Source organism: Adiantum capillus-veneris, chromosome 19 (assembly GCF_014529385.1).
Source record: "Adiantum capillus-veneris isolate H3 chromosome 19, ASM1452938v2, whole genome shotgun sequence".
Classification (NCBI taxonomy): Eukaryota; Viridiplantae; Streptophyta; class Polypodiopsida; order Polypodiales; family Pteridaceae; genus Adiantum; species Adiantum capillus-veneris.
Window position 1 is genome coordinate 49,191,982 of NC_140949.1, and position 27,913 is coordinate 49,219,894.

General features: G+C 41.3%; 1 pseudogene; it reads left to right on the plus strand.

The window, feature by feature from the left end:
* Nucleotides 1-27,294, plus strand: LOC147433988 (uncharacterized; annotated as a pseudogene).
* Nucleotides 27,295-27,913: the final 619 nt, after the last annotated feature.

Consider the following 27,913-nt stretch of genomic DNA (forward strand, 5'->3'; position numbering starts at 1 on the left):
ATGGTTGAGCATTGGAAATCAGCTGCTTTCCATGATCAAGAGGCCTGCCAATTGCCTACGCATCCCAGTACAATACAACTGTTAGAAAGGGTGCCTGAATGGATACTAACTGCTGAAGAGAGAATAACCAATCCACATTGGCAACGGCAGTCTACTGCAGATTGTCGCTCTCTGGCCATGGAATTAGAGCTTTTGCTGGGGAACAAGCTGACATATAAATGCATGAAGGATGTCCAGAATCAATTCAAAGAGGTCTTAGTCCAAATGCAGATGGCTAGGGGAGTTCTGGACCAAAGGATGCGAGCTATTCTTGAAGACCAGACTGCCACCAACAAGGGACCTCAAACTCGAATGTCAGTGGGAGAACAGACAACTGCTCTCCGACGACTGTTTCAGCTGGTTAAAATAACCAGAAAGATGATGCAGCAAGAGAACCAGGTTTTCCTTAACTTCTTGGAATTTGTGTCTGATTCCCTAGTTCTCTTGTATGTTTTACCAGCAAGAGAGGCAGAATTACCAAGATTTTTTCTAGCACTTTACCCTCAACATCTAGAACCTGTCGATCGGCTCACATATTTCAAGATTATTGATGATCTTCAGGATTGGTATGAGCGATCAACTGTGGAATGGAAAACCTGGCAAACACAGTTCAACGATGCTCTCCAACTGAATGATCTCCAGGAGCTGAGAGATGAGGTGCAGAGGATCAAACTGTGTATGGGCAAGTGGAAAATTCATATCAGAGGCCTCACTAAGATCACCAACCAACTGTTGCAACTCACTATTGAGTCCTCTAAACTGCTTGAAAAGGACATTACGGCTAAACCAGGCCTAAGACCATAGTACAGAGAGATGACTGAGATTCTTTTTGAAGCTCATATCAAAACCAATCAACCTCTTCCAGAAGGATGGATCCATAGAGCCTTGCATTGTCACAAACTGGCCAGAACTTGGCTCACCAAAGGCAGACGCACGCTCTATGATCCCGATACCAAAACTTATCATCCTCTCACGCCTTATGAAATCGAGATGACCACAGAAAGGCGGGATCAGCTTGAGCAGGAGGCCATTTATCGCCTCATTCAGAAGGAGAATGCTGGCACTGGGACTTCTCAGATGCCATCTAGGCCAAAGGGTAAACGGAAGCGGGTTCAGTGGAAGGATACTAGGTAGTTCCATCTCAGAATTTGGTCAAGGATTTTTCTGCCGGTCTTCGAATCAGACGGTGGATTTTTCCAACAGTCTCCGCAACAGACGCTGGATTTTACCACTCAGGGGTTGGTGTCAGTTGGCTGGACGACCCTTGCAATTACAGTTATAAGGGTGTTAAGCACTTAACAACCTAGCACTAGAAGAATTAGACGATGGATTTTTTTTTAGTTCGACTTGGCTGGATGCCCATGGAACTACAACTATAGGGGTGTCAAGCACTCAACGAGCAAAATTCCAGAAGAATCAGACGGTGGATTTTTTCTCAGAAATTTTGGAATCTTGCTAAGAAAGAAGGGAAGGATGTAGATGGCTCAGACAGTCTCACTAGGTGGGAACCGGCTCTTGTGAGACGAATAGCAGATCAATCAGTAATTACCACGACAATTACCACAGTAATTCCCAAGGCATATAAATAGGACCCATTACATTGTAATAGGGTTGGCATTTGTCGGCTGTACTTCTGCTTAGCTTTTGATTCATAATCCTTAGTTCTCGAGCTGTTCTTGAGGTACATCATCTTTATCTGTAATCTTTCATCTGTAATCCTAAATACAGTAGTCCAGTGTACTTCAATCATACATACTTTGTACTCATTCTCTCTGAATCTGAATCTGAATCTGAATCTGAATCTGAATCTGAATCTGAATCTGAATCTGAATCTGAACATCATCCTCAATACTTCAGTCTATTTCTCATTCCAGTAAATGTATTGCAGTTCATCTTTTATTTCCTTATCCAGTCTACTGCTTGAACTAACACATCACCAGTAGCTGTAAACTTCTAACACTAGAATTAGCTATCTAAAGAGATCAACTCCAATTCCAATCCCCAAGTTTTGCAAGATCTTTTTTGCTTCCTCTCTGGAATCTGGCATCACGTTATCAGCTGGCAGTATTGTGCTCTTTGAGCAATCTACATAGCGAAAGAATTCAAAACACTTGTGTAAGTAATTTGGTACATTATACATTTAGAGTTTTTTATTGAAGTAGACACATTGTATTAGATCACCTGAAAAGTTTTGTGACGCTAGTGTGACTCCATCCAAACTTTGCCTGCATGTTGAGAAGAACCAGGAGCACCTTCAATTTAGACACACATGCTCCACCATACAATGGCGTATCGCCTTTACTTTTCATTAAAAATAGATAAGCCTTTTGAATCCATGATCATCTTGATCATTTTGTTGATCTTGGGCTCACATAGCCTCGTTGGGAATGCGCTCTGCATGATCACCCTCCAAGATGTCAGAGGATGCATCTTGTGGACTCACGTATGTTGCTTGAGTAAAGTGCCTACGAGCACGTCTATAGAATTGCAAGATTGCTACCTGTTCGCTAGCATTAGAGTTGTAATTGACAAAAACTCAATCTATAATAGATGGGTCAAATTCGCCAAATTCGCAAACGTGCTGCAAAGAAACCTGTCTTGTCTATTGCACAACATGTTTGTATTGATTACAAGGACATAAGATCCTTGTTGAGAGATAGGCGTTTCGGTTGGATGGTCCCACATCGTCGTCACTACTAATAATGAATGTAAAAACCTTATACCTTGAACGTAAATTTAATATTCTATTGGCATCCTCTGTCTCTTATCTCTCTCTCTCTCTCTCTCTCTCTCTCTCTCTCTTAATCTCCCTCACAGTCAAGAAACCATAGATCACACTATAAACTACCTCAAATTCTCTAGCCATGTTTGATCCCCGCACACCTTGGTCTAGAGGTGCATGGAGATTAGAACCATCGAGTTATAATCTCGTCTTTATTGTCAATGCCTATATTTGTGTCTACGAGAAATCTATACACCCACGTCTACATGACAATGCATGTAGTGGACAAAACGCCTTTGTCTCTTGCTCAGCTGTAGCCATTCCCTAATGCAAACTACCTCAAAGAGCTATGGTTGTAAGCGAAGACACCGTTTTGTGGTGTACGCACCATTTTACTGTGTACATTGCATGTCTGACTCCATTGTGAGGTACAATGTCATTGAAAGCTTTCCAACCTAATGCCGTATCTGTAGAGAGAAAGAGAGGGAGAAAGACAAATATAATCATAAACCTACTGCGAACATAATCATAAACCTAACTCTAAATTTAATCCTTGATATAGACCGAAGCTAAACTTTAATATAACAACTAAATCCAAAATCTAATCTTAAATCTAAACATAAGCTCTCATAACTAACTATCATTAAATATCCCTAACTATGCTCTAAACTTTAAATATAGAGTTAAATTCTAAACCCAACCCCAAAGCTCTAATATTAAATTTAAACCTAAACTCTAACTTAAATATAAAAACTAAATCCTAAACCTATGACTCTCTCTCTCTCTCTCTCTCTCTCTCTCTCTCTCTATATATATATATATATATATATATATATATATATATATATGTCATAGTACGTCTATTTTAAGACGGACATTGACAAAGCTTTTCACCAACCGATGCTCTACTTTCTTGGACAATGCAAACATTAGACTAGATCCACAAGGAGTTTATGGGATTGGTCTCATAAATCATTTTGACATTTTGAAGACGTTTAATGTAACATTTCATTTCATATTCTCTCTCTCTCTCTTTGCTTTCTCTCTCTCTCTCTCTCTCTCTCTCTCTCTCTTTTCCTCTCTCAATGTGTGTGTGTGTGTATGTGTTCTTTGTTTATGCATGTGTGTGTACTCTCTCTCTCTCTCTCTCTCTCTCTCTCTCACACACACACACACACACACACACACACACACACACACACACACACATCCTGCAATGACCCACACTTGCATATCAAAGGAACAACTTCTTCCAAGGCATAGTGAAGAAGCTATGGGTTGTAGATGCAATCATCTACGATTGCAACTTGAAGGCATATTCAAGGCAAGGTTAAGAAGTTTTGGGTTGTTTTCAGAGGGTAAAAAGCGAGGACATCACAAAGGTTTTTGTCCGTGATGTCTTCAATTAAAGTCCATTGATTATGGCCAAAAAGCAAGTTGTTAGGCAAGACAAGATAGCTTTGGTCTGTTTTCAATGCATGAGAAACTATGGTTCGTTTTAAGAAGATGAGAACGGAGGTAATTACAAATTGATTGCAAGACATGCATACAAAGCTTCTTGTCAGTGTTGTGGTCAATTGCAGTGGATTGATTGTCTAAGACAAGCCTAACAAAGGCATTGATTTCACTGTGAAAGCATTAAAGTTAACATATGCAATAACCTTTGCTGGCATATCGAAGATAGGGGGTTACAATGGGAGAGAGATACACACACACACACACACACACACACACACACACACACACACACACACACACACACACACACACACACACACACACACACACACACACACACACACACACACATAGAACAAGAGAGAACTTGTAATCGTGAATTTTCTACAATCACTAACGATGGCTACAATGATCATAGTGGATGCTCCATTGTTCTTCATGCTGCTAGCGACTATTGCCAGCAAGATGGAGATGATAGAGATGCTAATGGATGTTGAAGTAGATTTCGCATGAGAGACATTTGAAGTGAAAATGGAGAGATGGAGGGGGGGGGGGAGAGAGAGAGAGAGAGAGAGAGAGAGAGAGAGAGAGATTTGCTACTATATAAATCTGATGCACGTGCGGTCGGTAAAAAAAGCTGGGTGTGAGTTAAACAGAGGAAGACACTGCACAAAGCAAGCTACCACATGGAGCAATGTGGAAGCAGATTTTTGAATTGTGATGTATTGTAGCAAACTAAAGACTCCTGAGTTCTAAGTCCTCACTGCTCATTTCTCACATAAATCTTTGACGTCTCATGGAATCCTATCAAAAGAAACACACACATGTTGCACTGGCATGCGTGCACATGCACGCGTGCCAATGCGCGCGTGCACGCGTGCCAATGCGCGCGTGCACACGCGCGCGTGCACACACACACACACACACAGCGGATGACTCAGAATACAAAGTGATGGTAAATCCTCTTGGGACGTCGTGTATCCTAAAGTAAATGGAAGAGCAGAATCCTCTTGAGATCGACCCAAACGTGTTGTAGCATAGCTATTGCCTAAAGGATCTGATTATTTATGAAGGTAGACTAATGTGGACAAGAACATGTAAAAGCAAGTAACATTGTAAACACTTAAGTAGCTTCTCAAAGGGTTCACCTCTTAGACATGTAAGTTACCATGTGAGTGCATACAAATGCACTTTTTAATTACCAAAAATTTCAAAATTTTAACAGGATTATATTTAACAAAAATGGGGTTTAATTGATTTTGGAGAATTTTTTAAGGAAAAGGGGGTCATTTTATTACCTTAAACATGTAAGTAAAGGGGTTTGTTAAATACCCTTTGAATGCACATTATATGAATAGTTTCTTAAAGGTGCACACCTTGAGAGTAGTTGTGATCAATACTATAACTTTTTTTGTGATGGAACATCCCTTGTATACCCTCATATATGTATGAGTCTTGTACAAAAGTGCTTCTATTAAGTTTTTTTCTTGGGGTGTGCATGAGGTAGTGTTCTAGTGGCTGAGAGGTGAATATAGGGCTACCACTAGATTACCTCCATACCATCAAGTAACTACTCTATATTTTTGTGTAGTTCTAGCAACAAGGCTAGTAATAGTTTGATAGAGTTGTGAGATGGAGCTACCATTTCATTTGGTGCCCCACCCATGTTTAGATAATGTAGTGTGGATTTTGTCAGTGCAAGTTTGTGTCATATCCTTGGTTATGTAGCTCCTCTTAATTCATAGAGGACGGCCAATATAGAAGTGGTTGTCAATCCTATGCCTTGGTTCTTGATTGGTAGATGGGTAGGTCCCCTATAGAACTAGAGTTACAATGTATACCTAATTCTTGCTTCTATTGCATCAAGTGGTATGCACCTTGCATAGACAGCACAGATAGAGACACTTGTGCCAATATAGACATAGACACTTTGTGTTGGATATTTTTCATTGAGAAACTTCAAGAGAGATCACCATTGGGTCTATAAACAACAAAGCATTGAACCACTTTATGAAGTCAAGGAAAAATGCATACTGAGATAAAAAGGAAACTTACATTAGATTTATGAAAGCTATACATCATAAGGAGTGATTTTATAAATATCCTCAAATGCTTTTGGTGACATCATGAATGTTCTCCTAGGTGGAGCACGGCTCTTACAAGGTGGTGTTTACTATGGAAAGTTAGTTTCATGCTTACTTAATAATAGCTTGGACTTGTAAGGATTTCCATTTTCTTTTTCATAACAAAGTCTGTTGATAATAACTGAACTGGCATGGCAAAAATTTCCCCATTATACATCTCTTATCAAGGTTTTAGACCTTTGCTTCTCAACCCTGCACTTTGAGACAAATAAATATGCATGCTCCTCAGTGCACCACTCAAAAGATCATGGTTCCCTTCATATGCAACCTCTTTAATTTCATCACATCAAGTTCAAAATCTTCTAAAGGTTCAAGGGTAACACACTCCCACTTTGGAACATGTTCATTGTTGTAACACCGCCTCCAAAGACCTTGTAGACAAGCACTACACAAGCATGAGAGTTCCCTAGACCTAAGAGATTCTCCATTTATTAAGGAGTAGCTAGAGACACAATGTAGCCCATGAGCACCATCGATGGCTTTGCAATCCCAACGGTTTCTCCTATCCACATCACCTTTGAAATCCCAACGGTTGCTCCTATCCACATCACCTTCCTTCAACTCCCAAAAGACCCTAGTCATTGTCATACTTTGGAAACATATGTGGCAATACCCTCATCAGACATAATCTCTCGAAAAAATGAAACCACATCTGCCCCATTACAATTTTATATATTCTAGCTTCAACTACTTGGAGTCAAATGTCTCTTGATAATTGCACCTGTGCCATCCTGTGCACCCTTACCATGACCTAAACCCAAGAGATTGTAAGTCGTTTTCATACATGTGAGAGTCTTGTGCCAAGCAAAAAAGTACAAAGTCATTTTTGCTTTGAATTGAGAGGCAATATCGTTTGACCACACCCAATGCTCCTTCATTGAGTTAGCCCAACTTGGGCGGCTGCCTATGTGTAAACGTCTAAATGTAAAGCCTTTATAAGGCTCACTAAAACCTAATTTAAAACTCTTTTTTCATTTATATAGCATGCGAGCCTTATCTTATTCCCCTCTCCTCTCTTGTCTTCTCTTTGTCCCTCCTAGCTATGTCTGTTAAAGATTCATCCGCTTCCTCATCAAGTGGTATCAAAGCTATATGGTAGCGATTTTGGGAGCAAAAAATAGCCAAGTTTGTTGTTCATAAAGCTTGGAAATAAAGAGCAATTAGGGATGATCAAATCAGAAGATGAAATTGTGCAAGGGTGAGCAAATCGATCAACTTGTTGTCAGACTCATTGCTCTGATGGGGTTATCCTTGGCCTCTCAAGATCGCATACCGTTAGCTAAGAATTAACAATGCCACCATATTATGGTTAGCGAGATGTGCAATCCTCTTAAGGATGATGATTTGTGCAATGAGCTGATGAATAATGAAAATGAGAAAAAGCATTACCCAAATGTTGACCAAGTGCAGTACTTAGAGATGAGCTGCAACATGAATCTCAAACTAGAGCTTGAAAGAAAATCCTTGATTGTAAAGCAATTAGGGTTATGCCCTTGCCAGGTGGCCATTTGGTTTCAAAATTGGTGTGCATGCTGGAAAAATAAACAACTAGAAAGCATCATATGATGCTATCGTCCAAGAAAATGAGGCTATGTCAAAGAGAAATGAAGTTATGGATGAGGAAAACAAGAGGCTATAGGTGGAGGTTGCATGCTTGACAAGCATGTTGGGGAGTAATAAGGCTCCTAGCACTAACAATGCAAGAGGAGTATCACCAGACATGGACTCTAACTCGGACTCAGAAAGTGCCTTGCAAGAAGGAGAGCAATTAAGTAGCAAGTGTGAGTGTTGAAAGGACGCCCTTTCAACAATGTTTCCATAAAGATTCCATTAAAGATTCCTCAAAGATTCTATAAAGATTCCACATGAAGATGGTGATGAAGTAATGAAGATGAAGATGGATGCTGCAACATGAAGATACGAGTTCATGGACGTCATCGAATATCCCATTATTATTATTTTGAGCCATTACGGCCACTTTTGTAATGTTCACGGGAACCTCATATTTTAAATCGGCACTTGTATTTTGGCCGCAGATGCTTGTATCATGAGTAAAGCCAACTCAGTTTCTTGTAATTAAGCTCTGTAGAAGCCTAGGGACAATTCAGGTCATTTGGCCGGACATTAGGTTTGAAGGCTTGGTATATAAGCTAAAACCTAAGGCTTTGTAAAAAACACATTACGTTATCTCAATTAATATACAGTCGTGGGTTCTGCAGCACACAGTAGTGAGCTTCACGCACACACACCGTCATGCACACTAATCACATTGCAGATATGAGAGTAGGAGCGTGTTAGCATCGAGGAGCTCTCTGCGTCGACGCAAGCAATGCAAGCCGAGGACCACATCGCGAGCGTGCCTGCTACGAGCTATATTTGGTCGTAAGTACCTCAAACAACATCCGTTCTGAATTATCGAGTAGTCGTTAGAATCAGGGCGAGAAGCTCTTCGTGTTGATGTCTTTGTAGATCAGTTCCGGACACTTTGGAAATTGCTGTTTTGAGTCTATCGCGACAGTGATTAGAGATCTTACAGTTATGGTTTTCAGGGTTTAGGTGTTTGGCCACATAGGATATGTCCTTGTGAGTCTTACCCTTCGATTTCGAGTCATTCAGATATGATTCGAGACTGTTTCGAGCTTGTAGTGTTTCGTAGTGTTGTGGTAGGATTAGTGACTGTAGAGTGTTGTTCGTGTCTAGCTCAGGGTTGACAACCCAGAGATTGCCTCCATGCCCTAGTCGGGTCAGCTACGTCCTCGGATTGACAGTTTGTTGGTCTGTGTTCTTGCTGTGCTCCGTCGTCCGTCGCGGCGTACCTGCTAACATTGGCGCCGCTACCCGGGACGAAGCGCCTAAACTAGCGTAGACCGCATCACTCGTGTTTGATAGTATAGCGTTTCTCTAGAGTTTTCTAGAGTGTTGTCACCATTTGCCTTCTTAGTGGGAAGTCAGAGAGCGGATCTCTTGACTGAGGGATAGCCAGGGAGCCTGCGTCTTGCCGAGGTGGTCCACCATGAGGTTGAGGTATGGTTATATTATTTTGTTGTGTGTTTAGATTAGGTTTTATGGCTTGTGTGTTTGGTTGTGACTTATGGTTGTGAAAAACTTGAAAGAGAAAAAACTCAAAGAAAAATGCAAAAGGTAAGCAGGAGGCTGTTTGCTTGCCAGAAAGCAAAAACAACCATTCAACCATCCAAAGTAGGACTTTAGGTAGTGTAGGACATCTGATGTTGATCTAGAGCAATTTTGACATGAAAATGTGCTTGAAAACACAAAAGGCGGAATTGTGCTGATTATGGTAAAAGTGCTCTAAAATGGTCGTTTGAAAGCCGATTTGAGTGCTTGTTTTTGCATTGGAGACCTTAAGGTAGGGGGAAAACACAGATTTGGTGTAATCCAAAAAAAAAAAACTCTAAAAAACCCAAAAAACAAAAATTTGAAACCAAATCTGCAATTTTCAAAAAACAAAAAGTTTGACCTCAAGACCTTGTTTTGCATATGCTCTAGAGCTTGTATGTGAAATTTCAAAGCATTTGCATGAATGCTTGTGTATCTAAGTGGGAATTTGCTTTTTCCGAGTGTAAGGAAGTGAACTGTGAAATACTTGAATCCAAAGGAAAAGAAGTCCAAATTGAATGAAACTTTGGGGATAGGCTTCTAAGGGAATTGGGAACCAAACTGTCCAAAAACAGAGAAAAAAATACTTTCCAGTGGCTCTCTACCTAGTCTATCACGATAGACTGGTGAATTGGAGATAGACTCACAATCAGGAAAAACCCCTCATACCATAGGTAAAACACATCAATACAAGGCTGCTCCCAAAAATTGAGTGTACTTGGACACCTGCTTGACCACCAAACCTCAAGTCTGGTATTTAGAGTCTAAGTTCAGAGACACAGTGGTAAAAAGACCTTGACCAATAGTCCAAACATTGCACAACTTTGTGTATTCACTATACAGAGGATAAGGAAACTAGTTGTGAAGAGAACTTTGTAAAAAGACCAAAACTGGGAAACTTTATGAGCCTATCGCGATAGGTTGGGGATATTTAGCTGTGGACCTTATTTTGCAAATCCCTCCTAGGGATAGCTTAAGCAAAGCCTACATAGCATACACACCAAATTTCAAGGTGTTTGGATCACTAGAAGTGAATCTAAAGCCCAGATAAAGATTCAGGTTCTGACAAAAACACTAAAAATGACCCAAAACACAAACCAAGTGTCCAAATTGCATGAAATTTGAGGGATAGACACAAGAGAGTAAGAGGAATCTAAAAGTGAAGTCACAATTTTGAGTTGACTTTTCTTGCACAATCTGCTGTGTCTATCACGATAGACTCATGACATTTTGAGTGGGACAGTTTTTGGAAATTGTGACTAGATAGCTTGAATCCACTCCTCACCTAGACCTTAACCATCATTTCAAATTTGAAATTGCACATCAAGAAGACCACTGAACCTCAAGTCTAGTGTTTAGAGTCAGACTTCAGAGACAAATTGGGTAAAGGGACTTGACCAAATTTCCAAACCTTGTGAAACTTGGTATACATGATCTACAGAGGGTAGGGAACACATCTGTGAAGAGAAAATTTGAAAAAAATGTCATTTTGGCATACTTGGTGAGTCTATCGCGATAGACTAAGAACCCAGTGATAGAAACTGAATTTTTCAAAAACCTCTGTGGCATAGCTTGGAAAGGTGCTATCAACGACACATAAAAATTTTGAAGTCATTTGGACATCAGAAAGTGGGTCTAAGACCATTTGAGAGGATTCAGCTTGTAGAAAACACCAGATCTGGTCTAACTGACAAAGTAAAAGTCCAAACCACTTGAAAATTGGCAGGAGGACTAAGGAGAGGTATTGGGACACAGTGGTATAGTCAAAGTTCAAGTTTGACCTATAAAAGGGGTACTTGTTGAGTCTATCGTGATAGACTCAAAGAAGGGCCAAAGAAATTGAAATTTTCAAAACCCTCTGGAGCATAGCTTGTTTAGCCTCTCAGGAGGTTACACACAAAATTTGGTGGATTTTGGACATTGGGAAGTCATCCTATGTCTATTTTCTAGTGATCAGATAGACTCAGAATTCTAGAGTTGGAGTTAGAGACCTAAGAAAAAGTCCAAAACAAGTGAAAATTGGTGAGCAAGGTGTACAGAGCATAGGGAACACAGTGGTTAAGAGAAATCTGGGAAATTTTAAAAACTGAAGAATATGCTGAGTCTATCGCGATAGACTAGGGTTTTTTCACAAAAAATGAAATTTTGAAAACTTGACCTTAGGGCCTTGTTCTACATGTCGTTGTGAGCCTATGGTTAAAATTTGAGTAAATTTGGAGTATTGTAAGTGCATCTAAGAGGATTACTTCATAAGACCAGAAAAGAAACTGTTGTTTGATGCAAGTTACAAAGGAAAAGTATTCCCAATTGGTTGAAACTTGATGAGTAGTATCTCAAGAGAAGGGGGAACTCAAATCTGTAAAAAAAGTTGAAAAACTATATCCCAGTAACACTCTGGTGAGTCTATCGTGATAGACTTAGGAATTCACTGTAGAAAATTCAAAATTCAAATCTGACTTCATATTTGGGTTCAGAAGGCAACTATGAAATCATCCTTGGAAGACCATTCATGAGGCAACTCAAGATGGTACAAGATTGGGGTTATGATTATCTATACTTGAGACATGCTAAAACCACAACACGTGTAAATATGAGAAATCATAGCTACCAAGATGTAACTAGAATGCCCGTGGAAGATTTTGATTCTGCAACACAAAGTGGATCAACAGACCATCCGTGGATGGGCAAAAAGAAAGAAATCTGGATGTCCGGAGCATCGGAATGTAGTGACTTTGGGAGAAATGAGAATTCCTTAGAGAGGGTCTTAGAGGATGATGCTTACATAAGAGAACCTTTTCCGGAAGAGGCGTTAGAACCGCTAGAGTGGACGCAGATATTGGCTACTTTGGATGTCTGTGTTAATGAGACCACACCAACAAAATTTTGCGATGAGAATGGGTATGACATAGTCCCCTACTACATGCTAAGGGTTATGGGTGAGATAGATGACGAATTTGAGTATGAGTTCGAAACAGGGTTATCAGCTATGGGGATAACACAAAACCAGATACCTAGCCCAAATACTGGTCATATAGAAATAGGTGCTCTTTGCGATCAGTGTGCAATAACACACTTGATTACAAACTATCCAAATGGAATGCATAGTACAAAGGAGGAGCCGCAAGTCAACAAAGAAAAGTTGCAGGAAGAAGGGCTAAGATCCAAAGAAGATGCTTCAGGTCCAGCGCCTACAAACGAGCAATATGAAGACTTGGAATCAATCAAAAAAGAGGTGCAGCAATTGACAGGAAGTTCAGACACTATTGGTGACATTTCAATAGTTGAAATCGAGGAAGAAGAGCCTATGACTCTACAGGAACCAAATGCTGATTTTGTCTCTCCAAAAGACATATCAGAGGAAATGGTGGTCAAGCAAGAGCTAGAACACACAGATGAACTCACAAGTGTGAACAATGAAGAAGAAGACGACAAGGAGTCCAGGCCAAAGATTGCTCAAGTCACTCAAGAGAACACAGGCAATCTAGTACCAAAGAAGATCAACTTTTTGCTAAGTGCACAAGACGGAGTCAAGATGAAATTTATGGCAGAAATTGATACAAATTCCACGACTAATGTCATGTCATATGGCATGTGGTTACTTCTAGGTAAGCCAAAGCTTTATGATATTCAGATAAAGGTAAATCTCTCACCTGAAGTAGATGTTATAAGCATGGGGATTGCAGAAGCTACTCTCCAACTACACTCACAGAATGTCAAAGAAAAATTCTTGGTGGTAGATTCTCGACAAATGGGAACACACTTGAATTTGTCCAAGCCATGGGCACAAGTCTTTGAAGACGAGCCTGAATCTTCAACAATGGTCATCACGACAAGCTATCAAGTGGCAACAGAGGTCAAGCCTACAACAGTTCAAAGATTCTTGGCTATTGAAAAAGGCAAAGCTAAAGTAAGCCCACAGTCTCTAGCCCAGCCAATGCAAGTGCAAGACAAAGCCTCTACATCAAAAGCCAAACCATCAACAAAACAATGGAAACCCAAGAAAAAAGTCTATCAACCAAAGTTTCCATCGCCCGAACGTCTCCAAAGGAAGTCAAAACACGTCAACCAAGTGCTAGTATCCAAGGCACAGATTAAAGTTAATGATCCAATTTGGATACAATCACAGGAACAACCTCAACAAGAAAAGGTAACAGGATGGATCACATCAAGCGAGTCAATTATTGCACAAGGCTACAAGAAAGGAATTTCAGATGTTTGGGTCAACAAGCCCAAGATGACAGCCTGGCGATATCCATCCCATGACAACCACTCAGTCAGGAATCAACAAAGCCGTCAACGTCAATCACATAACTCAACCAAGAGAAAGGACAGGTACAAAAAGCAAAAGAGAAGGTCTTCCACTGGACAAACCATACGACAAGTCTGGGTAATGAAATCAGAGTTCTACCAGACTACCTGTAACATTTAATGGCCTAAAATCTTATTTGTAGCGGAAATTAGCATGAACATAGTGGGCATTTCATTAGAATAGATTCCTAATGAGAATTACAAGAGTGCTTGGGTGGAGAGAGCAACAAAAAGCATAACACCTAGTTAGATAGCATCGACAATACTTTCAAAAGAGAGAGCAATTAAGCTATTGACAACAGTTGAGGACCGGATTTGCATGGAGCCGGTCCCCCCTCCAAAAGGCTTTGTATTATGGTTTCTCCCATCAAGAGAGACATTGTACAATACAATTCTTTGTGTTCCTTCAAGACTAGCTAGTGCAATGAAGATGGAAGCTTCATACACCAAGCAAAACACTTAATCAAACACAACTTGAATTATCCCCGTTCTCAGACCCAAGACCTCACACACCTTCGAAGATGGTGAGAGCTAGCAGGGTATGAGAGTAGATTGAGAGGAAAAAGAAGTATCTTACGAGAAAGAAGTACATCTCCTCACATAATCACTCATATTAGCATAGCTTAGCTTAGTAATTAGCTTGGTAGAGAAGATGAGCATGCATTGAAGCTTGGCTCTTGGTTGGATTTGCATCCACATGCCAAGAGAGTGTTGATGTAGGCTTCTATCTCACAAGCTTGGAGTAGGTGATGAGCTCTCCATTAAAGCTTGGGAGGAGATAGAGTATTTTCCCTTCACACATGGTCAAGTGTGAGAATGTGAGAGTGAATGCCAAGCAAAAATCAGCCCCCTCTCTCTCTTGGGCGAGCCCTAGCTGCTAAGTTAGGCTGGCTTTTGCCTCATTGGACCTCCCCAGGTCAAGCCAATAGGGATTAAGCAGCATAAGTGATAGCCTTCTGACATGTGTCCCCCTTTCCCCTTTTGTGAGAGCTTTAGATAATTAAATAATTAAACTAAACCCTCATTGGACCCCTTTGCCTCCTGGCCAATAGGAATCAGGCAAGCCATGGGGCTTCTGAATGCTCATTGGACCCCTTGGGAGACTGCCCAATAGTCTTCTAGGACACTTAATTCTTATTAGTTTCTTTTATTAAATGTTTTTAAATTAATTAAACTAGATTTACTCTAGCCTAATTCTCATTGGTCCACTTCAAGGGTCTTCCAATAGGAATTGGGCACACCTTGTGGGCATCTGGCCTAGGGAGCTGACATGTGTCCCTCATTCCCTTTGTGTAAAGGGAGCCTGTGTGTGTGTGTGTGGTTTTCTCTCTCATCCCCTAGCTTTGGGGCTCGCCCCCTCCCATGTAGGGATGCAGAAAGACTTTTTGGGCACACACACTAAGCATCCAATTTTCCCTAATGTTGACCTTTGGACACAACCTTTGAATTTTGGAACCTTAGCATTTTGGAAGTCTTAATGGGCTGAACCTTAGGGTCTTTTTAGCCCGTTGTTTCACATGGCTCTTTTGCAGATGGCCCCCCCTTTGGATCCCTATTTTCCCTCCTTTGGATCCCTACTGTGGCCGGTCTGCTAACTTAACCAATATTCTAGCTTTTTCTCCCTTGGCACTTCCCCACATTAAATGATCAGTTTAATATGAGAAAATCATTTAGGAGAATTAGATATTGATTATTATGACACTACCTCTCTCTTGAAATCATAGTCGTCCTCGACTATGGTGTAGAGAAGATAAAGCATATGCATGAGTCCTTTTCTTAGCGGGTAGAGGATCCCTATGTTACCCTACGACATCATTCCATAATGGATGACTAGTCCATTTGGCGCTTGAGAGCCTGAAGCTGCCGCAAGCATGTCTGCACATTAGTCCTATCAGTCTTCCATAGTAGAGTGACAAGCTCTACTTGGTGTTTGGGAGACGTCGTCTCCACAAACTTGATCTAAGCATGCATACTACTTCATTTTTGTGCACAAATCAAGAAAAAGAGAGTCTTATAAGACAAAAATTTTTGTTCATTTTTAACATTTTGTACATTTGCTTACTCTTGGGAAGCATTGTAAGCATTGACAAGGTTTAGGTTATCCTTTAATTGTATGCCTTGCATCCATCTAGCATCTTCAAAAGGATAATTCTTATACTTAATAAGATATCGTCGGATAATCTTACCGCCTCTTAATACCTTGTCTTCATGTCGGAGAATGGACTCGGGCTGCAGCACCTCCTCGTGGTCCTCAATCTCCGGTGGGTCTTCAATAGTTGGTTCTTGAGGTGGCTCTCCTTTGTAAGGCTTTAAGAGGCTCACATGAAAAGCATTGTGTATGAGCCAATGATTGGGCAACTTAAGTTGATAGGCCATCTCATTGATTGGCCTAAGAATCTGGAAGGGACCATAGTACCTTTTTGCTAGTTTAGCATAGTACTTTTGGTGGCCCGTAGGATTCTTGCCCGTCGTGTGCCTTAATCGAGCCTTGGGAAACTTTAACAAGACCCAATCGTTTTCTTTAAAGGCTTGGGCTCTTCTGTGCTTGTCAGCAGCAGCCTTTTGCCTTTGCTGTGAGATAGAGATAGCATCCTTAATCTTTTGGAAAGATTCTTGTCCGTCTCGGCTATACTCATCTGCAGCGAAGATCTTCCCATGTACCTTAAGTAGCAAGGGACTTTTTGATCTTCCCTCAATTACCTCGAAAGGTGCTTTTCCTGTAGAAGTATGTACAGTGTTATTGTAAGCATACTCTACTAAGGGTAAGTACTTCTCCCATTGGGATCTTTGATCTACTTCCGTTACATAGGCTTTTAGTAGATCGAGAATAGTTAGGTTAGCTATTTCACTTTGGCCATCAGTTTGTGGATGATAGGCCGAAGAGAAGTTTAGCCTTGTTCCTAAATTCTCAAAGAGACCCTTCCAGAAATTACTGGTCATTCTAGGATCTCTATCCGACACTATGGACATTGGCAAGCCATGGTACTTGAAAATTTGTGAAATGAAGAGGGTTGCCATTTGATGGGCTTTGATAGTCTTTTTGACAGGTATAAAATGAGCTTGTTTACTGAACCTGTCTACTATCGTCCATATTCCCGTATTCCCATGGATAGACTTAGGCAATCCAAAGATAAAATCCATGGATATGCTCTCCCATGGTGAATTAGGGATTGGCAAGGGTTGAAGCAATCCAAGTTGCTTCCCTCTATCAAATTTTGTCTTTTGACATACCACACATTTGGAAACATACTCATGTATGTTCACTTTCATGGTAGGCCAATAGAAATATGTTTCAATTCCCTTTAGGGTAGACTGAATCCCTCTATGCCCCGCATATGGGGGAGCATGAGATTCATACATTACTTTCTCACGTAGTGAGTTAGTAACGCATAGTCTATTGCCATAGAGAAGATAACCATCTTGTAAAGTAAATGGTTCTTCTTTCTTCCCTAATGCAAGGGCTGAAATCACATCTCTAAAATCGGGATCAATAGCATACTCATCTATCATTGAAGATAGATCATTGTGAGTTGCTATGGAAACCGCATTCACTCTCGGTCGTCTTGAGAGTGCATCGGCTACTTGATTATGCTTGCCAGCAATGTGAGCAATATGAAAATGAAATTGCGAAAGGAAATTTGCCCACCTCATTTGTTTGTCGGAGAGCTTGGTCTGCGTCATGAAGTACTTAAGACTTTGGTGATCCGTTCGCAGAATGAAAGGAGTCCCCAATAAATAGTGCTTCCATGAGTCTAAGGCATGTAAAACTGCAAGGAGTTCTTTTTCGTATATGCCTAGAGCTTGCTCAACAGGGTCGAGCCTTCGACTCTCATAGCCTATGGCGTGCCCTTCTTGGAGCAAAACAGCCCCAAGGCAATCACCACAAGCATCACATTGGACCTCAAATGGTTTTGAGAGATCCGGTAGTGTAAGCACAGGTTGAGAGATAAGCTTTTCTTTAAGCTTTTCGAAAGCATTGTTCTCCTTAGCAGACCACGTATACCTAACATTTTTCTTTGTTAGGTCATGTAATGGTCCCGCAATTTGTGAGAACTTTTCTATGAAGCGTCTATAGTATGCACACATACCTATAAAGCTTCTTAGTTCATGAAGATTCCTTGGTTTAGGCCATCCTTTTATTACCTCTAACTTGGATGGATCCATTTGGATTCCATCTTGAGAGATAATGTGACCTAAATATTGAATCTCTTGCAAGAAAAATTCACTTTTCTTTCGATTAACATAAAGTTTATTCTCTCTTAAAACTTGAAATATTACCTGGAGGTGTTGCTTGTGTTCGTCTAATGAATTAGAGTAGATGATAATATCATCAAAGAACACTCCAGTGAAGGTTCGATGAGGTCTGAACAGCTTCTCCATCAAGCGGTTAAATGTGGCTGGTGCATTAGTCAAGCCAAAAGGCATGACAATGTATTCGTAAAGACCAAATGTAGTACGAAATGCGGTCTTTACAATGTCTTGATCAACTATCCTTATTTGATGATAGCCACTTTTTAGGTCAATCCTACTGAAGTAGGTCGATCCTTGTAGCTTATCAAATAGGTCTTCTACCCGTGGAACGGGAAACCTATTCTTGATAGTGATCCTATTTAGTGCTCTATAGTCGACACACATACGATATGTGCCGTCTTTCTTTTGCACTAATAGCACAGGTGAGCAAAATGGAGATGAGCTAGGCCTAACCATGCCCTTCTCAATTAACTCATGCACTTGCCGCATAATCTCCTCTTGTTGAGCTTGAGAAACTCTATAAGGAGGTTTGTTAGGCGGTGAACTTCCTGGAAGAAGTTCAATTGCATGGTCGTCATTACCTCGTTTAGGAGGTAGCTCACAAGGGATGTCGTCAATAAAGACATCTTGAAACCCCTTGAGAAAATTGGATAACTCTAATTCCTTTTGGTTGCTTTTATTTTCTTTTGCTAAAGCATTAGGTTCATTTTGAGAATCTTTAACAAAAATCATGTACACGGAAATAGAGCTCTTTATTGACTTGTTGAAAGCTGGTGTATGTACAATGGGGATGGTGTTACCCATCTCCCTAGCATCTATATACATGTCCTTTTCCCTGAACTTAAAGGAGATTCTCCTTTCAGGAAATTTAACATGGGCAGCCAAACGGTCAAACCATGGTGCCCCTAGGATTACATCCTCATGCTTGAGAGGAGAGATAAAGAAATCCTCTTTGTCCACATAGCCTTGGACATGAAGCCTCAATTTCCCGATTAAGGGAGTGACTGAAGCTTCTTGCCCCTTGAAGGCACTGTCTGCGGGTAGGATATCTCCCATCTCGTAGGATTGTATGCCTAGCTTGGTGGCTAACTCCATAGATATGAAATTGTGAGTAGAACCAGGGTCAAAGAGAATAAAAGCATCATGTTCTCTTACCTTTCCCCAAGCATGGCATAGAGGAGATCCTTTGTGGTGAGTTTGGTGAATCTCCTCCTCTTGGATTTCAACCAAAGAAGCTCTAGGAGGATCTTGGCGGTTGTTCTTTTGGGGACAAGCGCGGTACGCATGCCCTTGTTCGCCGCACTTGAAACACCGGTTATCTTTACGATAGCGCTCAAGCTCTTCAGGAGAGAGTTTATTCTTTCCTTTGTAAACTCCCTTCTCTTTAGCTTTGTTGGAATTGCCCTTAGGAGACTTTTGGACATTGTCCTTCCCCTTAGGCTCATTGGAACCTTTGTTTTCCGGGGGCTTATTATTTCTTTTACCCCCCGTTTGGAAATTGATTCGCGAGGCCACCATAGTATGATGTATTACCGCCGATATGGTACGTGGCCTTTGGGAGTTGACATACTCCGCCATTTCTTCGGTTAAGCCCGCACAAAATTGTTGCTTTTGCTCTCCAAAATCCAACTTTTTGAAGACAGTGGCTTTGAGTTGTAGGTCCCAAAACTTGTCTACATATTTGTGGATGGATTCATTGGGAGAGAGCTTTAAGCTTCGCCATTCGGTGAGTACTTTGTCTTTGGCATCGGTGGCCAAAAACTGCTTCATAATGGAAGCTCTTAAAGCCTTCCATGTTCGTGGAGCTTCACCGTTGGCTCGTAGGCTAGACCACCATTGTCTGGCGGACTTTTGAAAGTGCATAGCTACATGGCGTAGCTTAGAGGACTCCGTGAAGCCCTCATCTCCAAACGCCGCATCGAATTGCTGGATAAAGGCCAAAACTTTGTCTGTAGCACCGAAGGTGCCATCATAGGTAAGGAAAGAGATGCTCTTCCCTCCCTCTTTGAATTTCTTCAGCTTGGACGACCTCTTCCATGCGGCATAGGATTTCCTATGGCCTCTTCTTTTTGATGGTTCAAAAGTTCCACCATCACTTTCTTCAGAAGATGAAGAATTTGAAGAAGGTGGAGAAGAGGGTGACCTCTTTCTCGCCTTTTTCTTGTCTTGATCTTTGTCGTCTTCACCATAGCTTTCATAAGAGGAAGAGGATAAAGAAGATGGAGAAGAGGGTGTCCTCTTTCTCGCCTTTTTCTTCTCTTGCTTTTTATCATCCCTCTTTGAATTATGGCGTGGAGAAGAGTGTGATGGTCTTCTCCGCTTTGGTGGTGATGGAGAGCGTTTAGCCCGCCGTCTTCGTGGAGCTATCTCCGCCGAGGTGGCGGGAGACTCGCTTCTTTCTCGTTCCTTCGGTGGAGGCTCTTGAGTTCTCCTTTGAGAAGGAGATGCATCGTCAAGAAGTAAGTTCTTGAGCCCTTCATATGGATTCTCTTCTTCTTCCCGAATCGGAGAGAGACCTCTTTTGGTAGTCTCACAAGGAGGCTTCCTAGGTGTTCTCTCGTCATGGTGATGAACTTGGAGAATCCCGTGAGCACGGAGCTGCCGTTGCACTTCACTTTGGAGAGATGGATTGCCCATGGCTTGTTGAAGCCTAGAAACAAGATAATTAACAAGCATTGAAGCATCATTAGTAGCTTGCTCATGAGCAAAATCAAAGTTATCAACATTAATTTCACTCTCTTTAATATTGTCAGCCATTCTAACAACTTTTAGGTGTAAACTTTTTAGGTGTACTTTGGCACTTCAAGCCCTAGTTGCTACTCCTCTTTACCCCTTTAGAAAAAGCACTCAAGCTACTGTACCCGCGGCTCGAATGCCATTAATTGCAAGGAATAGAAGAGAGGGTCTTTCGACACCAAAACAGCACCGGCTCCTGTCAAGCTTCTAATAGCTCAATAGTGGTTAAGCCGTAGGCAAGCCCCGTAGGACTCCACTATTAAGACCATAGCTCTCGACGGTGATGCCCCGTTAACTGCACAAAGGCAGGCGCACTGAAAGGCTGAAAAATCCCTATTCTACTTACTCACAGGCAATTAATAATACCAACCATTTGTAGCTAGCTTGAGGACCTCCCTTCTTGAGCAAGAAAAGAGAAACCTTGAGCTCTGATACCAATGTAACATTTAATGGCCTAAAATCTTATTTGTAGCGGAAATTAGCATGAACATAGTGGGCATTTCATTAGAATAGATTCCTAATGAGAATTACAAGAGTGCTTGGGTGGAGAGAGCAACAAAAAGCATAACACCTAGTTAGATAGCATCGACAATACTTTCAAAAGAGAGAGCAATTAAGCTATTGACAACAGTTGAGGACCGGATTTGCATGGAGCCGGTCCCCCCTCCAAAAGGCTTTGTATTATGGTTTCTCCCATCAAGAGAGACATTGTACAATACAATTCTTTGTGTTCCTTCAAGACTAGCTAGTGCAATGAAGATGGAAGCTTCATACACCAAGCAAAACACTTAATCAAACACAACTTGAATTATCCCCGTTCTCAGACCCAAGACCTCACACACCTTCGAAGATGGTGAGAGCTAGCAGGGTATGAGAGTAGATTGAGAGGAAAAAGAAGTATCTTACGAGAAAGAAGTACATCTCCTCACATAATCACTCATATTAGCATAGCTTAGCTTAGTAATTAGCTTGGTAGAGAAGATGAGCATGCATTGAAGCTTGGCTCTTGGTTGGATTTGCATCCACATGCCAAGAGAGTGTTGATGTAGGCTTCTATCTCACAAGCTTGGAGTAGGTGATGAGCTCTCCATTAAAGCTTGGGAGGAGATAGAGTATTTTCCCTTCACACATGGTCAAGTGTGAGAATGTGAGAGTGAATGCCAAGCAAAAATCAGCCCCCTCTCTCTCTTGGGCGAGCCCTAGCTGCTAAGTTAGGCTGGCTTTTGCCTCATTGGACCTCCCCAGGTCAAGCCAATAGGGATTAAGCAGCATAAGTGATAGCCTTCTGACATGTGTCCCCCTTTCCCCTTTTGTGAGAGCTTTAGATAATTAAATAATTAAACTAAACCCTCATTGGACCCCTTTGCCTCCTGGCCAATAGGAATCAGGCAAGCCATGGGGCTTCTGAATGCTCATTGGACCCCTTGGGAGACTGCCCAATAGTCTTCTAGGACACTTAATTCTTATTAGTTTCTTTTATTAAATGTTTTTAAATTAATTAAACTAGATTTACTCTAGCCTAATTCTCATTGGTCCACTTCAAGGGTCTTCCAATAGGAATTGGGCACACCTTGTGGGCATCTGGCCTAGGGAGCTGACATGTGTCCCTCATTCCCTTTGTGTAAAGGGAGCCTGTGTGTGTGTGTGTGGTTTTCTCTCTCATCCCCTAGCTTTGGGGCTCGCCCCCTCCCATGTAGGGATGCAGAAAGACTTTTTGGGCACACACACTAAGCATCCAATTTTCCCTAATGTTGACCTTTGGACACAACCTTTGAATTTTGGAACCTTAGCATTTTGGAAGTCTTAATGGGCTGAACCTTAGGGTCTTTTTAGCCCGTTGTTTCACATGGCTCTTTTGCAGATGGCCCCCCCTTTGGATCCCTATTTTCCCTCCTTTGGATCCCTACTGTGGCCGGTCTGCTAACTTAACCAATATTCTAGCTTTTTCTCCCTTGGCACTTCCCCACATTAAATGATCAGTTTAATATGAGAAAATCATTTAGGAGAATTAGATATTGATTATTATGACACTACCCAACAAAGTCAAGTGAAGATCACCTCCAAGCAAGTCCAAAGATTCATTCTAGTCGAGTTACTCGAAGCACAAGGATTCTGAGGGTAACTTTCAAATCTGGTTACCTAAGGTAGCAGCTTATCAAGGAATCACCAAGGAAAAGCAAGAAACATAAAGAAATGAAGAGCAGCCACCCGCTACACCCAAGAGTACTACAACCTATAGATGGATCCCTCATCAATTACTACAAGAGCAAGGCTTTTACAAAAGTAATAGCCATATTTGGAAATTAAAGACAAGGTACCATCAAGTCAAAGAAGAAACAAGGAAAGTGGCAAAGGAGATCACACCAGGCCCAAGAACAATGTGGGTTCCAAAATCCGCGATTGAGGCTCAACAACAAGAAAGATACACAACTCCTTTACAGACTCTTAACAGCAAAAAGAAAGCAACGGTAAATGCGGAGGTCACAGTTTTGAAGAACACTATCTGGAAGAAGAAGACTTCATCAACCATTGCTTCAACATCAATACCTGTCTCATCAAGCAACCACAATTTGCTACCAAGGAATGAAGAGCAGATATATGCCAATGTATTGGACAACATGGCATCTCAAACAGAAACTAACGAGAAAGGCCTAAACAGCAAAAGCATATGGAATTGGATTTTAGGTCGTGATCAGGTAAGTCCAAGTCGCCATTAAACTTACATGGCATAAGAGTCTAGAGTCGGACAGCTAAGCCACTAAATGAGTGAAGTGTCAGACCTAAGCTTCAAGTTAATATTTTTATGTGGTCTATGAGTCTAGCTAACAGGTATAAGCTCAAGCTGGAGAGTTGAGCATACATAAAGTCATGTCGCTCATGCTGGAAGAGGTGAGCATAAGAGTCAAAGTCCATATAATATATAAGGTGGAGAAGGCGGAGTAGTCCAAAACAAAAACACTCACGCACTTGACACAGTGAGGAAGAGTGGAGAAACCTCGACAGCAAAAACCCTTCCGGTGAGTAGTGAAAGCTTTTGAAACACTCATGCTATATGTTTTGCTTGCTACACTAACTCCATGAAGAACCCATCAATACTCTTCTCTCGCACCGCATTTTGTTTAACATGCATAACTTTGTGCAAGCATATAGATGTCCCATCATTGGACATATGCATTAGGTACTCTTTTTTATTCCACCCATGCACTTACACAAACAAATGACAATGACCAAGCGGAAACAGGTTTTATGAGCCTTTGCTCAACAACAATGACTCGGACTTCAAGCTACTAACACTTATCCATGTATATCAAGCCCATACTAGTAGCCATATGGCCATATGTACTTTAGCTCAGCATAACTCTATAACATCAGAACCTAAGTACATATAGCCTCGCATTTAATTATGACCAAAGACAGTTTTTTCCACTGGGTTTTTCCCTTTAGTCTTATCCAGGTATCCAAGACCTTCATTTTGTATATACGCTATATTTTACTTTTACTCTTTTATTTTTTATCACAACAAAAACAAGAAGAACCACGATATCCCCACACTACTAATTGCAAATCTACTGACAAGTCAAAAGGGAGAGGCCAAAAAACTGCTTGACAAAGCTTTAAGTCAACTTACACGTACAACTGCGAGATAACAACCACAAGCAAAGCAAATACTAGAGCTACAATGACAACGAGCTGCTGCACCAACAAGTCGATACAACCTCATGCAATTCAAGATACAAAAACCAATCAGAGGGGGAGAGTTCCAAGCTTCAGATACACTACAGGTACAACTTCAAGGCACCTTTAATATCACGCAAAGGAACCAACTGCAGAAGAGGCTACCACAACAACTTCAACCAACACCAAGACATCAAGAACTCCTCAAGGCCAGCAAAGACATAGGGTCTTGTCGGGGACGACAAGAATTTGGAGGGGGAGAGTGTTGAAAGGACGCCCTTTCAACAATGTTTCCATAAAGATTCCATTAAAGATTCCTCAAAGATTCTATAAAGATTCCACATGAAGATGGTGATGAAATAATGAAGATGAAGATCAATGCTGCAACATGAAGATACGAGTTCATGGACGTCATCGAATATCCCATTATTATTATTTTGAGCCATTACGACCACTTTTGTAATGTTCAAGGGAACCTCATATTTTAAATTGGCACTTGTATTTTGGCCGCAGATGCTTGTATCATGAGTAAAGCCAACTCAGTTTCTTGTAATTAAGCTCTGTAGAAGCCTAGGGACAATTCAGATCATTTGGTTGGACATTAGGTTTGAAGGCTTGGTATATAAGCTAAAACCTAAGGCTTTGTAAAAAACACATTACGTTATCTCAAATAATATACAGTCGTGGGTTCTACAGCACACAGTAATGAGCTTCACGCACACACAGCGTCGCGCACACAAATCACATTGCAGATATGAGAGTAGGAGCGTGTTAGCATCGAGGAGCTCTCCGCGTCGACGCAAGCAATGCAAGCCGATGACCACATCGCGAGCCCGCCTACTACGAGCTATATTTGGTCGTAAGTACCTCAAACGACATCCGTTTTGAATGATCGAGTAGTCGTTAGAAATAGGGCGAGAAGATCTTCGTGTTGATGTATTTGTAGATCAGTTTCGGACACTTTGGAAATTGATGTTTTGAGTCTATCGCGACAGCGATTAGAGGTCTTACATTTATGGTTTTTAGGGTTTAGGTGTTTGGCCACATAGGATATGTCCTTGTGAGTCTTACCCTCCGATTTCGAGTCATTCCGATATGATTTGAAACTGTTTCGAGCTTGTAGTGTTTCGTAGGATGCGTTGTCTGTTTCTTTGCTTTATGGTAGTGTTGTGGTAGGATTAGTGACTGTAGAGTGTTATTCGTGTCTAGCTTAGGGTTGACAACCTAGAGATTGCCTCCATGCCCTAGTCGGGTCAGCTACGTCCTCGGATTGACAGTTTGTTGGTCTGTGTTCTCTTTGTGCTCCATCGTCCGTCGCGGCGTACCCACTAACATTTATAGTGGTAAGTATTCCCGCCTGTCACGCGGGTGACCCGGGTTCGTTCCCCGGTAGGGGCTCCAATGTTAGCGGGTACGCCGCGACGGACGATGGAGCACAACGAGAGCACAGACCAACAAACTGTCAATTCGAGGACGTAGCTGACCCGACTAGGGCATGGAGGCAATCTCTGGGTTGTCAACCCTGAGCTAGACACGAACAACACTCTACAGTCACTAATCCTACCACAACACTACCATAAAGCAAAGAAACAGACAACGCATCCTACGAAATACTACAAGCTCGAAACAGTCTCAAATCATATCAGAATGACTCGAAATCAGAGGGTAAGACTCACAAAGATATATCCTATATGGCCAAACACCTAAACCCTGAAAATCATAACTGTAAGATCTCTAATCGCTGTCACGATAGACTCAAAACAGCAATTTCCAAAGTGTCCGAAACTGGTTTACAAAGAGATCAACACGAAGAGCTTCTCTCCATGATTCTAACGACTACTCGATCATTTAGAACGGATGTCGTTTGAGGTACTTACGACCAAATATAGCTCGTAGCAGGCGGGCTCGCGATGTGGTCATCGGCTTGCATTGCTTGCGTCGATGCGGAGAGCTCCTCGATGCTAACACGCTCCTACTCTCATATCTGCAATGTGATTAGTGTGCGCGACGATGTGTGTGCGTGAAGCTCACTATTGTGTGCTGCAGAACCCACGACTGTATATTAATTGAGATAACGTAATGTGTCCTTTACAAAGCCTTAGTTTTTAGCTTCTATACCAAGCCTTCAAACCTAATGTCCGGCCAAATGACCTGAATTGTCCCTAGGCTTCTACAGAGCTTAATTACAAGAAACTGAGTTGGCTTTACTCATTATACAAGCATCTGTGGCCAAAATACAAGTGCCGATTTAAAATATGAGGTTCCCGTAAACATTACCAAAGTGGCCGTAATGGCTCAAAATAATAATAACGGGATATTCGATGACGTCCATGAACTATATCTTCATGTTGCAGCATCCATCTTCACCTTCATTACTTCATGACCATCTTCATGTGGAATCTTTACATAATCTTTGAGGAATCTTTACGGAAACGTTGTTGAAAGGGCGTCCTTTCAACAGTGAGCTTGTGTCACCTACCAAGTCAGATTTCCAAAGTGAGATTTCAGATTCATTAGCAAGCCTTGGTCATCAAGCATCATACGGGGAAATTGTGGCCATTGTTGATCGTCCCATTGGAGAGATAAACTCATTTGTCACTTGCACGGCTGTCAAATTTGAAGCTAACTATCGGCTCCCCTCTCTCCTTTGGATGAAGTGTTCATCAACATCCCACAATTTGTGAATGGTCTATAGGTTGATGATCTTCTCTTCAGTTATAAAGATTGTTTGTATGGGTTCACATGGAATGGTTAGCGGCCATACTTTGACTAGTTCACAAAATGCCAATTCTATTAGAAAGTACAAACTTTTTGAGAATTTTTATTTTTTTAAAACTCACATAGATATGCAACTACTTAGTCACTACCCCGACGCATGAATGGGGTTGACGGTAAGTTGTAAATCACTACTCATGAGGTTATTGGGTATTTACCTAAACCCAAGGTTAGCTAGAGTACGCCAAAAACTCTAGGGTTTAGGAGTAAACCAAAAACTTCATGTTTTGGTGGCTACACCTACCTCCACCTATGATAAAGGGGAGGCTCTCTTAGTAGCACCAGGTTATGGGCACACCTGAAACCCTTGGTTGTGAAAAATCCTAAAAATCATGGTTTACGAGTATACCAAAGGCTCATGGTTAGGAGTACACCCAAAAATCTATGTATCATGAGAGTGAGAGTCTAGTTCTAGGGGGCGTACTGACAAAGATTATACCAACTTTGGCTGAAGGGGTCGATTGTTGGGGTTAGCACAACTTAAGAAATTGCCTATGTGAAAACCTCTATGTAAAGCTTTTATAAGGCTCACTAAAATCGAATTGAGAACTCTCTTTTCATTTGTACAACATATGAGTCTTATCTTCTTCTCCTATCCTCTCTTGTTTTCTCTCTCTCTCTCTCTCTCTCTCCCTCTTAGCTACGTCTATTAGAGAACTCGTCCACTTCCCCATCATTCTTGAACAAT